Here is an 18,852-nt window from a genome sequence, read left to right as displayed (position 1 = left end):
CCCTCACGGTAAAGAATTTCTTCTTAATATCTAATCTAAACCTGTCCTCTTTTAGTTTAAAACCCTTGCCCCATATCCTGTCCTGTTGGCTCCTTTAAAAAGTCTGTCTTTTCACAAGCCCCCTCAAGGTGCTGGAAGGCCGCAGTGAGGTTTCCCTTTAAGCCTCTTCCTACCTGAACGTGCCCAACTCTCTCAGCCTTTGTAGGAGAGGTGCTCCAGCCCTTTGATCATCTTTGTGGCCTCCTCTGGACTTGCTCCGATAGCTCCACATTCTTCTTCTTGTGTTGAGGTCCTGAGACTGGACAGAGCAGTCCAGGTTGGGTCTCACAAGAGCAGAACAGAATGGCAGAACCCCTTCCCTTGCCCTGCTGCCCATGCTGCTTTTGCTGTAGCTCAGGACACAATTGGCTTTCTGGGCTCTGAGCACACCCTGCCTGGTTGTGTTCAGCTTTTTATACATGAGAACCCCCAAGTCATTCTCCTCAGAGCTGCTCTCAGTAAGTTCCTCTTCCAGTCTGTTCTCACATATGGGATTGCCTCAGCAGATGCAGCCCCCTGCACTTGTTGAACTTCATGAGGTTCTCATGGGCCCACGAATCAACAGCCCCTGTCTTGCCGAGGTAGGGACATAAGAAACAAACCCCAACAATAGCAACAAAGAGCTGTCACTAAGGGAGAAGAGCCGCAGATCGGCGCCTTTTCTGCAGGGATGTTTTTGTTAAGCACTAACAGTGTCACAACAGGCTCAGGATGGCAAATGCTCCTTGAGCAGCGCACAGTTCTTTCCATCTACAAAAGCTTCCCTGGCGGTGCAGAAAGGCTGAGTGCCCCAGGGTGCTGATTTTCTACTTCAGACAAACAGCGAGACGACAGGCTGGGTGTTTGGAAGCTGAGATTTCTGTCAGCCGGAACCAGCAGCTGAACTCGGTAGGTTTCAGCAATCCAGAGAGCTGCTCCGGGCATCAGGACTGCTGTCCGGGTTTGCCGTAGGAGGGCAGCAGCCTACAGCCGGAGCGGCTGGCGGCGGGACTGTCTGTTCTGATCAGTTCCCCCTTCTGCTCTCAGATGTACATATTCAGTGCAGGACAGCCATTCCTATGCTCTCAGCTGGCTATTCTACAGCTTTTGCATGCACACAACCCACACATCTCGATATTATCAGTCCATTTGTCTGGGTGAGAGTCTGCAGCAGGGATTACTTTGGTGCTGCCATTACTGTAAGCTACTCTAAACCAATCTAAAAGTGCAGCACCATTACTTTGGTGCTCTGCAAGGATGCTGTAGGGTGGAAGGCTCTCCTCTGAAACAGATCAAAAAGTGAAAGGCAAGTGGATGTGGACCGCCTAGAGAAAAGTGTTGAAACCAGTGAGATGGTTGGAAAGAGGGGAAATAACAAGACACATCCTCTGCCTGGTGTTGGGACGATCCATCTATCATCCCTGCCTCAGCATCCATGAGCACACCCCCCTCCCAGCTCTGTTCTGCTTCTCCTCAGGGGTGAGAGGGGAATATTGCTGGGAAGCAGAACTGGCTCTGATCCTTCTCTAACCACACTGGTGAGACAAAGCCAAAGTGTAAGATACAGCTTGGGAGGCAAAGGTGAGTGAGATTCACAGCCTGGAGCGGGACAGCTTGCATCTAGAAGATGCTGTTAATCATAATTTTGTCCTCTAATTGTTTCAGCACTGCCTGGTATTGTATATATTTAGGAACATGAGACCTCCACAGTGTCTCTTACTCAGGTCAATGTGTTGTGCTCTGACTCTCTTCTGCATTACAAAGCCAGGCTATGCCACTGCTGGCTACTCAGTGGGCTCTTGTGCTTCAGCATCATGCTAGAAAACAGCTCTCAGGATTTCACTCTCATTTGCTAAAGGTACCTTGCAGATAGGATGTTACCCAGCAGCTCTCCAGAGTTGCTTAAGCTCTTTATGGGAAATCCAGAGAGAAGGGCTGGTGCATCCTACCCAGTTTTGAGCCGACTGGAGCTTAGGAGCTTAACTGTGCTTCACAAACATACGGAGACAAAGAGCAGGGAGTGGGTGAATAATGCCAGTGCAGATCAACAACAACAGTACAATAGATTCTGTATTTCCCATACAAAAGAATACACTGAGGCATGCATCCTGGAAAGCTTTCTTCCTCCTAAGGTACCGATCACAGTTTGCTTTCCATCTAGATAAGCACACTTGCAGCAAATTAGATTACCTTCCAAATAAACATTCAGGGTGGGGCATGGGAGCCGGGGGTAGGATAGGTCAGTGCTCTGCATGATTAATTTACGTACATCAGGCTCAGATAAATCTTACTAAATTAAATTTAGATGGAGTGTGGGCTGTGGGCAGACAGACTTTGAAGCTGTGGTTGACATGATGTTGATTTTTATCCTTGTCGGTGTCTTGAATAACACTGGGACCCCAGTAGGAAGGAATAATAGGAGAGTGATCGCAGATGTATTTGATTAAGGCTTGTCTAAGTCAGTGAGGTGGCTGCAGTCGATGGAACCATGCTGACTTCTATCAGCAGAGGCTACTGCTTGTTCTTTGTAATCTTGTAGTACTGAGAAGCCAAGCCCTGCATCAGCGTCTCACCATTGTGAAATCTCAGTATGTAGATCCTGCATGCAGACAAAGTCAATACAATTCTAGTGTGGAATTTAGGTGGGGAAAAAGTCTTTGGTGCTTGTTGCCTGATGCTCCTCTTGCCCATATTTTTGAATTTCCCACTCCCTGCCCTTCACAGAACTTCCATCTACTGCCTGTGTGATACTTTGGTGGTCAGGGGCACCCCTCAAGCATAAGCCCACCCACATATTGCATCTTTCCCTAGATGTTGTGATGTTTCATGGGCTCACTAAGCTATGGATAACTGACTCTGACATTCACAGTCTAGGTCACTCCAGAAATCCAGATGGATTCTGCTCCCTTGTAATCTGATGATGTTAGGGTACACTGTGCAGCACTGTCCAACTGCCTTCTGCTTCTGTGGATCACATGCCAGGCTCTCGGAAGGTTGCAGTTTATTGCAGCCCCATGCAGAGACAGAGACACGTGAAAAGTCTCTGTTTCGGCCTGTGCGTTGGAAGAATGAGTCAGAGTTCTTCAGTTCTCGGTCTCAAGAGTTGTTTATTGTATCTTATCTATACAATTTTTCTCCTGCCCTGCCGAGGTCCATCTTGTGAGACAGTTCCAGGTACACTGCCTGCCCCCGGGGCGGTGTTATCTCTTTATACTAAAAACTATGTATAACATGTTTACAGTTACTTTCCAATACCTATCACCTATGTTAGACAGTGAGCTTCTACTCTAAACCAATCTAAAAGTGCCAACATCACAGCAGAAGATGGAGGTAGAGAAGAAGAAAGGCTGGACACGCCCAAATCCCTCCATCTTGCCCCCAAAACCCCTATTCTAAGAAACCCAAAAATCTATTTTTTCACCCAGTGATAATTTTATTATTACACTGCTTAAACTGCTGTGGCTTTCAGGTCTTTATACAAAGCTGGTAATTTGCTCCACGTGTCATAATCAAACCCACAGGTGTTCTGGGCTGTGAGCCAGGGTCTCTGAGCCCCCTGGCAGGGGTCCCGGCAACTCTGGACACCCAGAGGGATGTCCTGAGTTCCGACATCAGGCCATCAAATCTGCATTCTTGGATGGGTGCTTTGTAGCAGTGGTTTTCTTTGCAGTCCATGCATGTGGGCTTCTAGATTTGAGGTGGGCAATTGTTCCACATTTTCATCCTCCTGATTGAGCAGGAGGAACCACAGGCTGGCATGGCATGCCCTGGATCCCCCTTTCTCTCTGACAGGACAGAGACAACTCTGTGGGGCATCTCTGGCAGCTGAGACTTAGACCTTTGGTCAGGGAGAGGAGGGGAAGTTCTCTTTGAATCGTGGGAGCCATTGGAACAGTCACTCTGCAGTTAGTGGTTCAGGGTCTGTCCAGTGCATCAGCCCTGCGGTGTTGGCATGCAGCACTGGTGAGTTATGTGCACCTTCTGCACATGGACTGGGTGCAGTCCCACCACCTCTACTTCCCTCAAGCACTGGATGCCTTTTACAGTGGTGGTTCACTTGCCCAGGCATCGTACCAAGTCATCCTTGAGGGAGTAACTGACTTTCATTGTCAACAGGAATTCTGTCCAAAGGCTTCCCTTTTTCAATCCTAGTGTCTCTCCTTAGGGATCCCAGGTGCCTGGCTTGCTGGCTAACTCCTGACAGCAGACCCCAGTATCCTGACATTGGAGCAACCAGGCAGCAGTCTGCTCACCTGGCTTGTGGCTGTAATTTTTCCACAGATCTTGCAGCTCCTTAAAAACTTGGGGTTTATGGCCTGAGTGATTTCCGCCTCCTTGGTCTCTTTGTCACTCCCTCGTCCTGCCTCCTCTGATAGTGCTGGGCTGAGGCTCAGTAGGCACAGGCCAAGCTGAAAAACATTGCCAAAATTCATTGGGTCTCATTGGATTAAGCAAGGCACCTTCCTTCAAGTGGTGAGCCAGTTCAACAGGTTTATGTGCCTGTTCAAGTGTAAAATCTCAGGCTATTGAAGGTGATGATAACTACTCCAGGCATTGGCTCTAGGCACCTTCCCAAATCCTCCCACAAACCTTGCCAGCACCAACTGGCCATCTTGGTGCACATTTCTTCGTCACCTCACCAACAATGCTTTATTTTTGTTTTGTTTACTCTTGTGCCAGGACCAAGCCAGGTTCTGCAGTCCCAACAGCAATCCAACAATGCTTGAGAACATAATCAAACAACATGCATGATCACGTACAGGGAACTCGGGAGCCCATGCAAAAAAAGCTGGACACATCCACCCCAGAGGAGCAGAGGGTCCATCCCAGGGGAGCAGAGGGAGGTGTAATCCCTAATCCCTAATGCCTCCCACAAGGAAGCTCACACAGCACGAGAGGAGCATCAATGCCAGGGCCATACGCCAGCCCTGGCACATGGCCATTGCCTTTTTCCGAAGGTGTCCAGGCGCAGTGAAGTAAAGCAATAAGCACCACAGGGAACTGCAGAAATGGCCTCAGACTGTGATATACAGTAAAGAACACAAGCTGCATGACCAGCACAGGACCTGCCAGCTGACAACTCAAACTGCTGATAGAATGCTCAAATGGAACCCGTTGTGTCAGGCTCCATGCTGTGCTTGGAACAGACTGTTGTGGGTTGACCCTGGCTAACAGACACCTACCCAGCTGCTCGCTGACTCCCCTCCCTCATGGGATGGGGAGAAAACAGAAAGAAGGTGAGGAGATTTGTGATTTGAGCTAGTGATAGTTTAATGGGGAGAGCAAAAGCTGCATGCACAGGCAAAGAAGGGGGGGGAAAAGGAATTTATTACTACTTCCCACTGGCAGGCAAATGTTTTGCTACTTCTTGGCAAGGAGGACCTCAGCTTTAGTTGAGAAGACAAATGCCATAACCACAAACATAGCTTCACAGAATCACAGAATCACAGACTGGCTTGCATTGGGAGGGACCTTAAAGACCATCCAGTTCCAAACTCCTGCCATGGGCAGGGACACCTTCCACTAGAGCAGGTTGCTCAGAGCCCCATCGAGCCTGGCCTTTAACACTTCCAGGGATGAGGCAACCTGTTCCAGTCCTTCACCAGCTTCACAGCGAAGAATTTCTTCTTAACATGCTTCATTCTGCCTCCTTCCTCTGAGCTTTTACTGCTAAGCATGATGTCATAGGGCATTGAATATCCCTTTTGTCAGCTAGAATCAACTGTCCTGGCTGGGTCCCCTTTCAACCCTTTGCCAACCCCCAGCCAACTTGCTGGGTGAGGTGGGCGGAGGAGGAAAGAGAGAAAACCACAGATGTTTTGTAAGCTCTGTGCAGCAATAGCCAAAACACTCTTGTGTTACTAACACCATTTCAGCCATAGCTTCAAAGCATCACTCCACACAGGCTGTTAGGAAAAAAAGGTAATTCCATCCCAGCCAGGCCCAGTACACTTGTCTAACAAAGATCCTGAAGGACAAAGTTGGAGAAGCTGGCATAACTTCATAAACAAGTTCATAAAAGTCACTGTGATCTTATTTACAAGTTATCATGGAAATGGCTGACAGCTCCCAGGGAGAGTTTTTCACATCTCCTGACGTTGTTCAGAAATTCTGATGGAGTCCAAAATGCTTTGACTAAGATTGCACAGTGGCGTTTTAGTGTTTTGAGACGACACAGACATTGATGCATTGCCACATAGGCATGAACAGCACCCACTCAACCCCAGTGCTCTGTATCATGGGAACAGCTTGCAGACCATTGTTTTCAGAGATCTTCTTGCTTGAATAGGTTATACAAGAACTAAGAGCTTTTCACAAAGTGATCAAGTGTTTATGAGCCAGGAAACAGAGCAAATATATTTCTTTGCAGGTTAATGTAAATCCAGCTGGGATTTTAAAAAATTTAAGAGATGAGCTTCAGAAAGGTACACTGCTTGCTTCAAGACAAGTGGAGACATGGCAACATCTCCACTTAGATCTCCCTCACACAGAGGGTACCAGCATCCTGGCTTGGCGAGGTTGTGTCAAGGGAGATGTGTCACTGTAGCAGCTGCTCATTTCTAGATGCTCATTTCATCCATCTGCCCTGCAACCCATTGTGCTGTTAACTGCATTTGCCTGTAAGGACATTTGTCTTCTCAGCAATTCTGTAATGGTTAGACATGCTACAGCCAACTGCTAAATGCCACAGACCATCAGAAATGAAGGCAGAGTCATATGGGCCGTTGCATAATGGAGTCAGATGAGGCCATTTTTCTCCCTGTTCCAGGTACTGCAGTTTGCACCGAGGAGCTCTGTCATCTCACCCAAAACTTAATTAAACAGGAAGTGTTTAAACTGCCAGAGTAAGAGGGCCCACACCTGACCTTCAGTCCCCAGGAGTCACTTTTGCTCAGTAGATAGCTGAAATGGCAGAGTTTCTGAGTTTACAAAACACACACACACATTTAGGTAAATTCAGTTCCCATTAGCATGGCTATAAATTAGGAGTGGTTTACTGCAACGCTGTCAGACTCATTTGGCACTAACCTCCAAAATGCTTTATGCTAGTTGAAATTCAGTTGAAATCAAATCTCTGCTGATGTCATTCAAGTTCTAATTGTTTTCCCCGACAAGAAATTTGTCCCCTCTGTTACCTTGAATGAATAAAAGTTCTTCATTCCTGGCCAAAAGCTCACAAACCAGGTGAACAAAGGCTTTCTGCACTGCTGACCTCTAGCTTGGTTTGCTACAGGGATTGTAAATGGGGATGAATAAACAAGTGCTAAAGATTTGGATTTTATTCTACTAAAGGAGCAGAAATTCCTCACTCCAATGTTGTGCTGATTTCTCAGCAATCAATCCAGTTTAAGGCTATATTGCTCCTTTTCAATAGTTTTACTGACTTTAGGTAACAGATATAGAATTAATTTCCTTGATGAGGTTGTTATGCTGTTTCCCACACTAAGGGCAATAGATTTGCCCCAACAAAGGATAAGATTTATAGGAGAGAGTTATAATTATTTTTAGTAACCAGGTTTTGGCTCTTTCATCTTCCCTGTCCAGGCCAAATGGAAGTTTGGATATTAGAAATTCAAATGTACAGTCATCTGCCCTTTCTGGTTTTCAATTTCAACTCCTTCTAAAATGAAAAAAAATACAGGTTTTGGAGTTGTGGAAGAGCTTGAAGCTATGAAGCGCCTAGTAACTGCTGTTTCAATTGACAGGATACATGAAGAAGCTATTCTGAGAGAGGTGCACAACAAATTCCTATCAACGCCACCTATGTATGGCCAAGGACATGAGGAACACATCCAGCCAAGAAGAAACAACCTCTCAGCCACCAGTTCATGGTCAGAGTTTCAGACTCTCTTTTCCCCAAAATTAAATTATTCTCAGTATCTGCAGGTAATGTGCAAAACTGAAATCTCTCCTACCCCAGTAGACAAATCTAATTAAGACTTAAATAAGATGTTCAAGGTGTTCATCATTGGAAATAATGGAGCTGAGGCTGGATGGGGCTTAGAGCAACCCAGTCTAATGAAAGGTGTCACTGCCCATGGCAGAGGATTTGGACTAGGTGATCTTTAAAGGTCTCTTTCAACTGAAATAATTTTGTGGTTTAATGATAAACTGTCAGGTTTGATATGCCAAGAGGATTACTTCTGAATAAATGTTTTGTAGATCATCAGTTCTAGTGTACGAGAGGGAGTGTGATGCTCAAGATCAAAAGTGAAAAAACTGTATAAGGGAATGCAAAGAGAAAACTGATTTGGGGCAGGCTTGAGGTGGAGTTCAGACTCCTTTGCATAAAACCAGAGTTTTTGGCATGGCTCTGTGAAATAGATGAGGTCTGTTGTCAGGAGTGGAATGGAAATGCTGCCTGCTTGTACCATTTGCAGAGAGAACAACTGAGGAAACAAGGGCACAACTCTGCCCAGAGCTCTGTAGTTGCTCTGTGGCAAAGATGTGAGTAGCACAGAGGCATTCTGGGTCCTGTGCCAGAGTTTAGACACTCCATGGTATAACATCTTTTTCCTTACTACAGTTTAGTCATTTGGGCTGAAGTATTCCAAGTTGCAAAATCTGTTCATGGCTGAATTTGAAAACTTAAGGCAGAATGGTTCAGATCTTTCTGAGCAGGCAGCTCTGGTATTCCCACACCTTGAAACAACATAGGAATTTTGGCAGGGCATTTACTTGGGTCAAATCCTTTGCTTTCACCTTGAGATTTTATAATAAGGAATTTAGAAGAATCTACAAGTTCATTACAGTTCTGCAAGTGGAGGGGTTAACCTACACTCTGTGAACCACAAAGGTACAGACCTAAGCACTGAATGATCACAGATCTTTAGGAAAATACCATGTGATCTTGTTGTTTGGAGCTGACTCATAACACATGCACAGCATGAGCAGGGTAATCTTAAATCTGGCATTTGGTACTTGCATATGCTTGGATTTTCAGGTTTAATAGCCTGTGTGTAATATATATTAATCTGTCTATGTCTATATGCACAATATATGTGTTTAAGCCTTGCTATGGAAAAGCAGCCAACCTCTGTTTCAGTAGCAACTGGGAATTCCACAGAACAGTGAAATAAAGCTGTGGAAAGGATTGTTTTGATCTGAGATGTTATTTCTGTTCTGATTTCTCTTTCCTTTTCTTCCTTTGCCTTAATCAAAACTATTAACCCAAGATCATGCCTCAGAGCTAAAGCAAGCCTATAGGGAATTTCTGAAATGTTCAAAAGGAGTGCAAAGAAGCAATTTTGCTTTATTTTGCAATGATTGTAGATGTTCTGTGCCAGGTCTGGTCCCTCCTGTAGGCTCAGAAATATTACTTAAACAGTCCTAATTGATGAACACCAATGAACAGTCAGAGGTAAACTAGCATTAGTGTGCCAGTCTCTCCATGCATGAGATGAATCACTCCCTGGAAGAGACCCAACCTAGAAATTGTGCTGCTCTGAGAGTTGTAATAAAATTATTTGAGTTTCCACATTCTAAAGTAACTCTTCATCTCAGTGCTGATATGTGGACATGGCTAGCAGCAACAATCCTGGTTGTAATAGGATTAAATTAAAGAGTAATAGGATTAAGCTAAAGAATGGAAAATGAAGCTTCCATAATAAATTTCCTGATGATGAGACTCCACCTGACAAGTAAAGCTTATCACCTGACACTGAATCACTTAGGAAATATACAGTGCAGAAATTTGATAAGAGAAGGGATTAAATCTAATGCCCCTTCTCCATCTCAGAGTTTTAATGATTTCTATCTTCTTTACAGGCTCGTGTAATTTAGCATGAAGAAAACAATTAAAAAGAGCAAAAACTTCTGCAAGTCTACTCTTATAAATCATCACCCCCTCCCCCCCCCGGAGAAAAGGTGGGCCTCTCCTGTTGTTGACTCTTAAAAAAATGATCATGAGTTGAAAGAGAGGTTGGACTCTCTTTCGGCTTCAGTGATTCACATGACCTCCAGATGTTCACGTGAATCACTCACATTTGCAAAGGAAGAGGTCCTAGACTCCTGAGTATTTCAGGCTATTCTGTAAACCTGCTTTCAACATAGGCAAATCCTTTTTACTTATTTTAAAAGCCTTTGGAATACCTTTAGTTATTTGTGTGTTGCTTCCTAGAAAATCAGAAAAGGATGATTGGTGTGGATGATTCAGCTGAAAAAGAAGTCTTTTAAAGACTTTAAAACTGGCTGTTCTCATATTCCTGAGAGACAGAAATGAATTTCCATTACAGAAGTTGCTATAGCTGACAAAATACTTGGGAAAAGGTTAATCTGGGTCTAGGATTAATATTTAGGTTAATCTGGGTCTAGGATTGTGAGTCCTAAATCAGAATAGTACCCAGCTGGCAGTACATGGGATATTTCCTTCCTGTCTGCCAACTTTATCCATAGTGGAGCTAAAGACTAGGCTTGCAGACGTCCTTTTGTCCTCAGAAATGCCTGGAGAGCAAGATAAAATACAGGGTACATCCTCACTCACTCACTCACCATACTGTCTGCTTTGCATGTGGATAGGTTGGCAGCCTGCATCTCACATAAAACCTGGGGCACCTAAATGATGAGGAAGGATGATCAGGGGCCTTCATGCATAAATAGACCATGCTAAGCTTTTTGGATTTTTCCAGAATGTGCTCAAAACTGGTAACTGAGAGTGAATTTCATATTGAAGCAATTTGGATTCGAGGAGAGCATGGGCTGAGGTGGTCAGTAAGGCTCAGTTCCTAAAACATACGCCTGTATCTTAACTAGAGATCCTATTTCTCTTTTGAATAAGTGGGATTTTATTCACCAGGGCCAAGAATCACTTTATTCAATGGCAGATGTATGAGTTGAAGCTACTACAATTTTTATTAGCTTAAAACCATGATTTTTTGTTTCCTTGAAACTGGGTTGTGATGCAAAGGAGCATAGAGTAAAAACCGTTTTATCTTCCTTCTTCTCTAGCTTTTCTCTCTTTTTTTGAGGAAATGAAGGGCCTCTCCTTTTGTAGGCTGAAATTATCATCTGCCTTCTTCAGGAAGCCTTTTCACACTGGGGACATTAGGACAAGCATGTGGACATTGTTGTTTCTAGGAATGTGTTTGTGAGGCTGGACATGATGGCTACTGCCTTGTCCTTGGGCTCATCAGCCGCACAGACAGGTCAGTTCTGATTGGAATCAGCAGCAGCAAGGAGGCAGATTTGGGAGACAGTGAGCAATTCAAAAGGATGTGATGAACTTCCTGCTACTCTTGTAGAGTCAAACATTTCTTCGTCTGCTCCTGTGTTAGGCATAGATAATAGGTTTGAAAGTAGATGTAACATGGGCAAAACTGGTTAAAAACTTCAATTTTCCCATGAATCTGTCTGAAAAAAATTCGGAAGTATTTCCTAAGCCAAGGAGTTCCTGGTACCTTCTGGTCTCTAAGAGTACATCAGCAGAGCCCTGTCTGCTTGACAAACAGACCTAATGTTATTTGAGTTTATATCAACCAAAAAGCAATTATGAGTGTTCTGGCTTGGCAGATAAGAAGTCCAGGTAGGTAACTGGCTTGAATTGGAGAACTGCAGGCTTTGCATCATAAAACAATTTCCTAAGTCACCGATAGCAAATAAATTTGAGCGGCTTCTTTATGTTGCCAAGCAAATCCAGGAAGGTAACATGGCAAGGCAGTGGAGTGAGAGAAAAATCAATTTTCATTTAACTCTGGTGGGAGTTAACTGGAGTGTTAAAATTTGGTGGTCAATTACTGGTATAGAAGGGAACTGTTCTCATTGTCCCAAGGGGCAGAACTGTGGAAACAGCTGTTTTTCTGTGTTCATGGCCTAAGTGAAAAATCACTAAAATTAATTTATTTGGGTTTGATCGAGAGCAAAAGGATAAACAACAACCTAACAGTAAAACCAAATAGCTTTCATATCAATTAGAACAGTTAAGTTTTTTTAACTGTTGAGGAAATACATTTAGGAAGGGGCTAAGAAACTTTGTTTCTGCAAAAAAAAAAATTCCAATGTTCCATTAAAAGAAGGTGGAAACAGGATTTGACACTTTTAGTTGCTGAGAGCATCTGAATTTGTGACAAACTGTCTGATCAAAACATTTCATGCCACTTTGCATGAACTCAGAAAAGTCTGTAGTGGAGCTACAAGCTGCACAGGGACAGGTTTCTGTACATCAGACCAGGGACTGCTAAACAATCCTTCCACCTCAAACAATAAAGAAGAACATTTCCATGAAAGTGGAAGCAGCAGCACAGAGGAGACAGGCCCATAAAAGATGAATGAGCACTGACATCCTGGTGCTTTCCTTGTGACGTGGGTAGTCATGAAGAGCAAGCCTGTCCCAGGGTTGTCAGGTTCTGCCCTTGTGTTTAAAGTGAGCTGATGTGAGTGGAGGGGCTCTCCTGGGTGTGGAGATCTATGACTTGTGCTGTGCTGCACCTTCAGCATGTGTGGTGCTGCATGAACCCCTACCATGAGCCAGGTGACTGCAGTGGAGGGGTCTGCCAGTTCTCTGCCTGTGTGGTTGACAAGGGCTCTTCCTTCCAACAGGCAGGACTTTGTTGAATCGCAAGAGATTCCTGTTGTTGCCTTTCTCCAGCCTGTCTAGGTCCCTCAGAGCAGCAGTCCTTAATTTTGATTTTGTTCCCAGTGTGGTGGAAAGAGAAGGCAGATGAAGAAATAGAGATGTTTCTGCTTCTCCCTTTTGTTCCTTGACCTGCAAAGAGGTTTCTTTTGGGGACAAAATCAAGAGGCATTTACTAAACAAGTGTAATTCAGGTGAAAACTGATCAGTAAGCTCCATTTCAGTAAGAAAGCAACAATGAATCTATGGACAGGATAAAAAGGATGCAAAATTTTAAAAAAGCTTTCATTGAATGTAAACCAGTGTGATGAGATTGATGTTCCTGGTGCTCTTTGATACAGAATTACATTGATCTGGTCAACCAAATAAGGGCAGGGAGTTCTGACTTCAAAAGCCTTAAGTCTAGCTAATTTTAGCAGCCTAACATAAGCATGGAATTGCTCTTCTGTGAAGATATCCTGGTGCCTACTAATAATCTCATTCTTGGGATGTCTGAACTCAGGCAGCTGCTGCTCCAAACTGGCTGTGAAATGGGTGGTGTCTAGAACGAATGGAACTCAGTCACACTTGATGAGATGAATTATGGCATGACAGTTTCCTGCTCCTAAAATGGGAAAGACCGGCAATTTGCAGGAAAGAATGGGTTGCATCTTTTTTTCAATGCCATCACTCTATGACAAATGAGTGCAGACTTTGTAAGAAGCAGTAATATCCATTCACAAAGAGTTCCAACCCAGGTGTTACTACATATGAGAGGAGAAAATACCATGCTCCTTGAACAGAAGATCTACTTCTTTCCATTGGAACAAACTGGTACCAAACAAGAGCTCTTCCCTATTCTGATGAGCTCAGACCTACTTTTATCAAGATAAATAACCAAATGAAAATTCTTAGAATTCAAAAGGGATAGGCAGGCTCAGGTATATTTGGTGGCTTAGAATTATTTCTGAATAGAGCTGAAAGTAGTAAACCATGCCTTTTAACGTAGAATTAATCTGCTCAGAAGACTTGAGCACAGGAGCAGTGTGTCTGGCACAAAAAGGACAGCCAGACTATCCTCACGTCCCAGCAGCCTGGCTACTGTTGCACAGTTGTGCTCCCTGCATCCCTACACTCCCTCCAAAGGTTTAGCTTCTTTGGAGCTCCTGGGTGCTGTGATTTATAGGCATTTTCAGCCTTCAGTAAATTAACGGTGTGCTTGTCTGGTCCACAGTTGTAGGATTACAAAAAAGAAATTTACACCATTTTCATGGTACGACCTCAGAATGAAGGTGAAGATTGAGCCTGGAGGCTCCCTCTGCCTCCTTTGAGCCTGTGGAGTTGAAGTGACAACACACTCATACTTTCTGCTTATTGACTGTAGGTGCAACTTGTGGTCATCAGCACAGCTGGATGATGCAGGGCGAAGCACAGCTTAAGCTTATGTACTGATTGCATCAAGAACCTTCAAGGAGCAATTCTTTAGATCATCTGATTTCCTCATTAGCTCACCAAGTGGTTTTCAGCAGGAGCAGCTCAGCAGCCTTTGTAAGCATTGACAGGAATGTTTCTTCCTCCTTGCAGCGAAGAATGTAAAATAATGTGTTATCATTCAATATAGAAACTAGGTTTCTTCCCCTCCACCTTATGAAGCGATGAGTTTGATTTAAGTCAGTCTTAGGAATGCAGATTAAATGCAAATAAAGAAGAGAAGGATATATTCCTATACATGTATAATATATTTCTCTACTTGCAGATGTTGCTAATACAGTTTATGCAGGGAATTCCAATGCAAGAGTAACTATGGTTCATCTACCATCCATAACTTTTAATTGTGGCTCTAACTATTCCCTTGCAAATGTGTATATTACTCATAAACTGGAAGCATCAATGCTAAAGACCACTAAATTGATGAGTTGATATGCACACACAAGAGATTCAAATTATAATTGCTGCATAATTGAAATACCTATACAAATACAGAGCTAGGCACAATGGCAGATAGTGCATTTATTTTGTAAATAACCATTGTATTTCTATTCAAATTGTTCCTTGACTCTTGGTAAAGTTTAGAGACCTGAAACAAATTTGCCTCACTAAATGGTTGATGTTGTAAACTCAGTTTGAAACTGGGGTGGAGGAAGATGGGATGGGGGAAAAAAGGATTAAAACAAAGTCCAGCAACAACAACCAGAATCATTATGTTTGGAAAAGACATCTAAGGTAGTTGAGTCCAACCATTAATTTTTTTGCAGGGATGGTGATGCCACAACTTTCTCTGAACAGCCGTTTCAAATGCCTGACCACTCTTTCAATAAAGAAATTTTTCCTCATATCCAATCCAAACCTTCTTCCCTGGTGCATCTTCTTTTTTTTTTTTTTTTTTTTTTTTTTTTTTTTTTTTTTTTTTTTTGATAGAGCAAGAGAGAGCAGCACATTCCCCCACCCAGGCCAGTGGGGCTTAAGCCTACCCAGTGCACAAGAAAAGTGAAGTGCTTGAAGCAGGCATTTTGTGGAGATGCTATAGTGACAGAAAGAACTCAGCATTCCTCCCTTTTCACAGAAGCCAACCCCACTACCTTCTAGTCCTTCTCTAGTCAGCCATGCCCTCCCAGGCCTCTGGCAACTCCCCCTCCTCCATGCCCCCTCCCTCCTTCCCACACCAGTGCATGAGTAGCCACTTGGCAGGGCTCCAAGCTCATCCTTCAAGGGGCAGGATTAGGAATTCGTGATTTAAAAGAAAAACCAAAAAATTAAGGTTCTTATGTTCTTTCTAAGCTTTTAAAAATAATGTTTTTATCACTGAACCATAAATTTTCCATATGAGTTTGAAGATTGCAGGCAATAGTTACATACTGTATTGTATGGTGTAGTCTGTTCTCTGCTTAGTGTATTGCAGTAGCTATTAGTACACTTACATTCACACTTTTTTACAATCCATAGCACCAGTCACAAGAGCAAGTAGTTCTAAGATTTACTGGCTGTGAGCACATTTTATCTAAAATAGTCTTGTGATTTATTACAGAGATATTTTAATGTATTAATATCTACAGTAATGCTGTTTTAATGCTAATGGACCTATTATTCAATTAAGAAAAATATATGCTTTCTCATTTTGCCCTTATGTTCAAGGTCTTACATTTATTTCTGTTCTGCTGAAATTTTGTGCATGTGTTGTATTCCCCCCCATAATCAGTAGTAGGAAAAGAACAAGTCTTTTTATAGAGGAGATAGTGATTGGTTTTAGCATAGGTAGAAGGTTAATGAGCTTGTAGTAGGTCTGTATTCAGGTCACTCAAAGGGATTCAAAAACAGACCTCATGAGAGAATGGTTTTCACAGCCTCATCAAGACAGGAATTTTGGAATCTTTTACCCAGTACAATACCACGCGGCTGCTATATAAAATGTGATACACTGATGTAGGCCCAGTGTGTGGTAATTGGGAGTGGGGCTGGGGCCGAGCCTCATCCCCAATGGGCCACAGCTGTGCAGGGCAGGTGAGCAGCACTGGGGGCAATGAGACAGGGAGTGCACTGAGCCTCATCCCCAATGGCTACAGCTGTGCAGGGCAGGTGAGCAGCACTGGGGGCAACGAGACAGGGAATGCACTGATCCTCATCCCCAATGGCCACAGCTATGCAGGGCAGGTGAGCAGCACTGGGGGTAACGAGACAGGGAGTGCACTGAGCCTCATCCCCAATGGCTACAGCTGTGCAGGGCAGGTGAGCAGCACTGGGGGCAACGAGACAGGGAATGCACTGATCCTCATCCCCAATGGCCACAGCTATGCAGGGCAGGTGAGCAGCACTGGGGGTAACGAGACAGGGAGTGCACTGAGCCTCATCCCCAATGGCTACAGCTGTGCAGGGCAGGTGAGCAGCATTGGGGGTAATGAGACAGGGAGTGCACTGAGCCTCATCCCCAATGGCCACAGCTGTGCAGGGCAGGTGAGCAGCACTGGGGGTAACGAGACAGGGAGTGCACTGAGCCTCATCCCCAATGGCCACAGCTGTGAAGGGCAGGTGAGCAGCACTGGGGGCAATGAGACAGGGAGTGCACTGATCCTCATCCCCAATGGCCACAGCTGTGCAGGGCAGGTGAGCAGCACTGGGGGCAATGAGACAGGGAGTGCACTGAGCCTCATCCCCAATGGCCACAGCTGTGCAGGGCAGGTGAGCAGCATTGGGGGCAATGAGACAGGGAGTGCCCAGGTGCACTGACCAGTCACAAAGGGAACAGAGGGCGCACAGGTGCAATGCATGAACAATCAGGGTATAAAAGGCTGGGCTAAAGAACAAGAAGGGCAGATGTTTGCAGTGTTCTGATGTGATGTTACTCTGTATGAGGAGGTGCCTGAAGCCTTCTGATGAGGTATGGTGTTACTCTGTATAGGTTGAAGCCTTCTGAAATTATATGGTGGTACTCTGTGCGTGGTGGCTCTTTTGGCTGTGGCATATGTTGGGACACACTGATAGGTCTTTCTGGCTGTGGTTTAAGCACTTACACCTGTACTTTGTGAGTAGGCTTTTGGCCTGTTAGATACTCTGTAAGAGTATGTGCTGATCTGATCAGGCCTCTCAGGGATCTGTGTCCTCCTCTGCTTAATTTTTTGTGTCTGGTTTGAGTAAAAACAGGTGCCACTGTAATGAGAGGGGGAAATATGCAGAATTCTGTGCAGCTGGGGAACTTTGCAATCCAAATGGACCAGGTGATCTGCATCTCTCCAATTCAGCTATAAAAAGAGCTGCCCTGTTGGGAGTTGTAAAATAATTCTTGGGTAAGCCAGTGCTAAGGCTGGCTGTAAACTGTTTCTTGCTTTAGCTTTACAGTGGGGATAGTTACTGTGCAATATTGTAGACTGCAGAAACATGGTATTTGCATTTATGAAATTTAACTTGGGTGTTCTTTGCTTGGGAGACATTTAAATGCCTCTAGGATCATAACTCTGAAGGGTGAACCAGAGAGCAAGAACAGGTTTACTGTCCAATAGTTGATGGAAAAAGGTATGGCTTGGTCTCCTCTGAACATTTTGAGGGTTGTCGATAGCAATCCTGAGAAGGGAAAATATCCCTACTGTTACACTGTGCTCCAGATGCCTGTTAAAGACTATGTGTTACACAAAGGGTTTTCCTTGGGGTGGCTCTGGTGACAGGGAGCTCCCAATCCAGCTCTTGGGGGTTGCCTGGTAGTACAGCATGCATTCAGAGGATATGAGGGTTGTTTTGACACATGTTTGTATGGATTGGAGTCAGTCAGATGTCCAGGATCCCACAGCATTATGGTCTTTAGAGTGACTTATAGAATCTTAAGGGAGTCTGGTATGATGGATGGGAATGGATGCTCCAAAACTATTCTTCAAACTAAAATATCTTCTCACTGCTGTGCACAGCCCATAAATCATCACAGCTTTCTCCAGCTATTAATTTCCTGAAGAGGTCCATTTACTTTTTAGGGGAAATGCTGTTAAAAGGATGTTCTACACCAGTGGCAAGGCCTTAGGTGAGTACCTTCTAAATATGAAGAATGTGTTGTCGCCTGTGTTCTCCCTTTCTAGGGTGAAATCCAAAGTGATTTCTCTTCTATGAAATGATCAAGAAACTGCATGAGAATATCTCTTGGAACATGGCCAGCTGGCCATGGTCAAAAGCAAGCCTAGAGCTGTGCCAACATGTGCAGTTGGTGTCATTGCATTGCCCACAGCCGGCGTACTTTCCCCTATGTGGAAGACCTAAAGATGAGCACAACTGTCCTGACTCTGGGACCACACCAGAGCTCACACAAAACTGAGTAACCCTGCCGGGGTTGCCAAGTTGTCTGCATGTCACAGGGGTGCTTCCACCTCAGTTTGCCTGAGGTGAAAGCAAAAATAACTCCCACTTTTGGAGTAAGGGCACCTTTTCCATTTTGCAGCATGCACAATGAAAGCTCTTGTTGCTCCCATTAAAGGCTCTTGCTGACTCAAGCAGTTCTTTGCACCTACAAAGGTCAAGAGTGTTACAGGCTGCCAGTTCTAATAGTAAGGGCAAGATGACATATTTTACAGAATTACAGGATAAATCAGTGCAGATATCTAATTTTCACTGAGAGTGAGAGCTGTAGGGATTTACAGCTTGACCTGTGAAAATTATCTCCTTAAATGTTGGCTGAATTTATTTTTCAGGCATTCACAATGTTTTAACTAAAATGCAAAATTGTTATTTGCACAGTAGTCTATACAACAATTAAATTTGCAATTATTCATTTTAGTGCAGTTATGGATAGAAAAACCCTAACTCACACCCTTTCT

The sequence above is a fragment of the Haemorhous mexicanus genome, chromosome 2 (genome assembly GCF_027477595.1).
Source record: "Haemorhous mexicanus isolate bHaeMex1 chromosome 2, bHaeMex1.pri, whole genome shotgun sequence".
Taxonomy (NCBI): Eukaryota; Metazoa; Chordata; class Aves; order Passeriformes; family Fringillidae; genus Haemorhous; species Haemorhous mexicanus.
Note: the sequence above shows the minus strand (reverse complement) of the source record.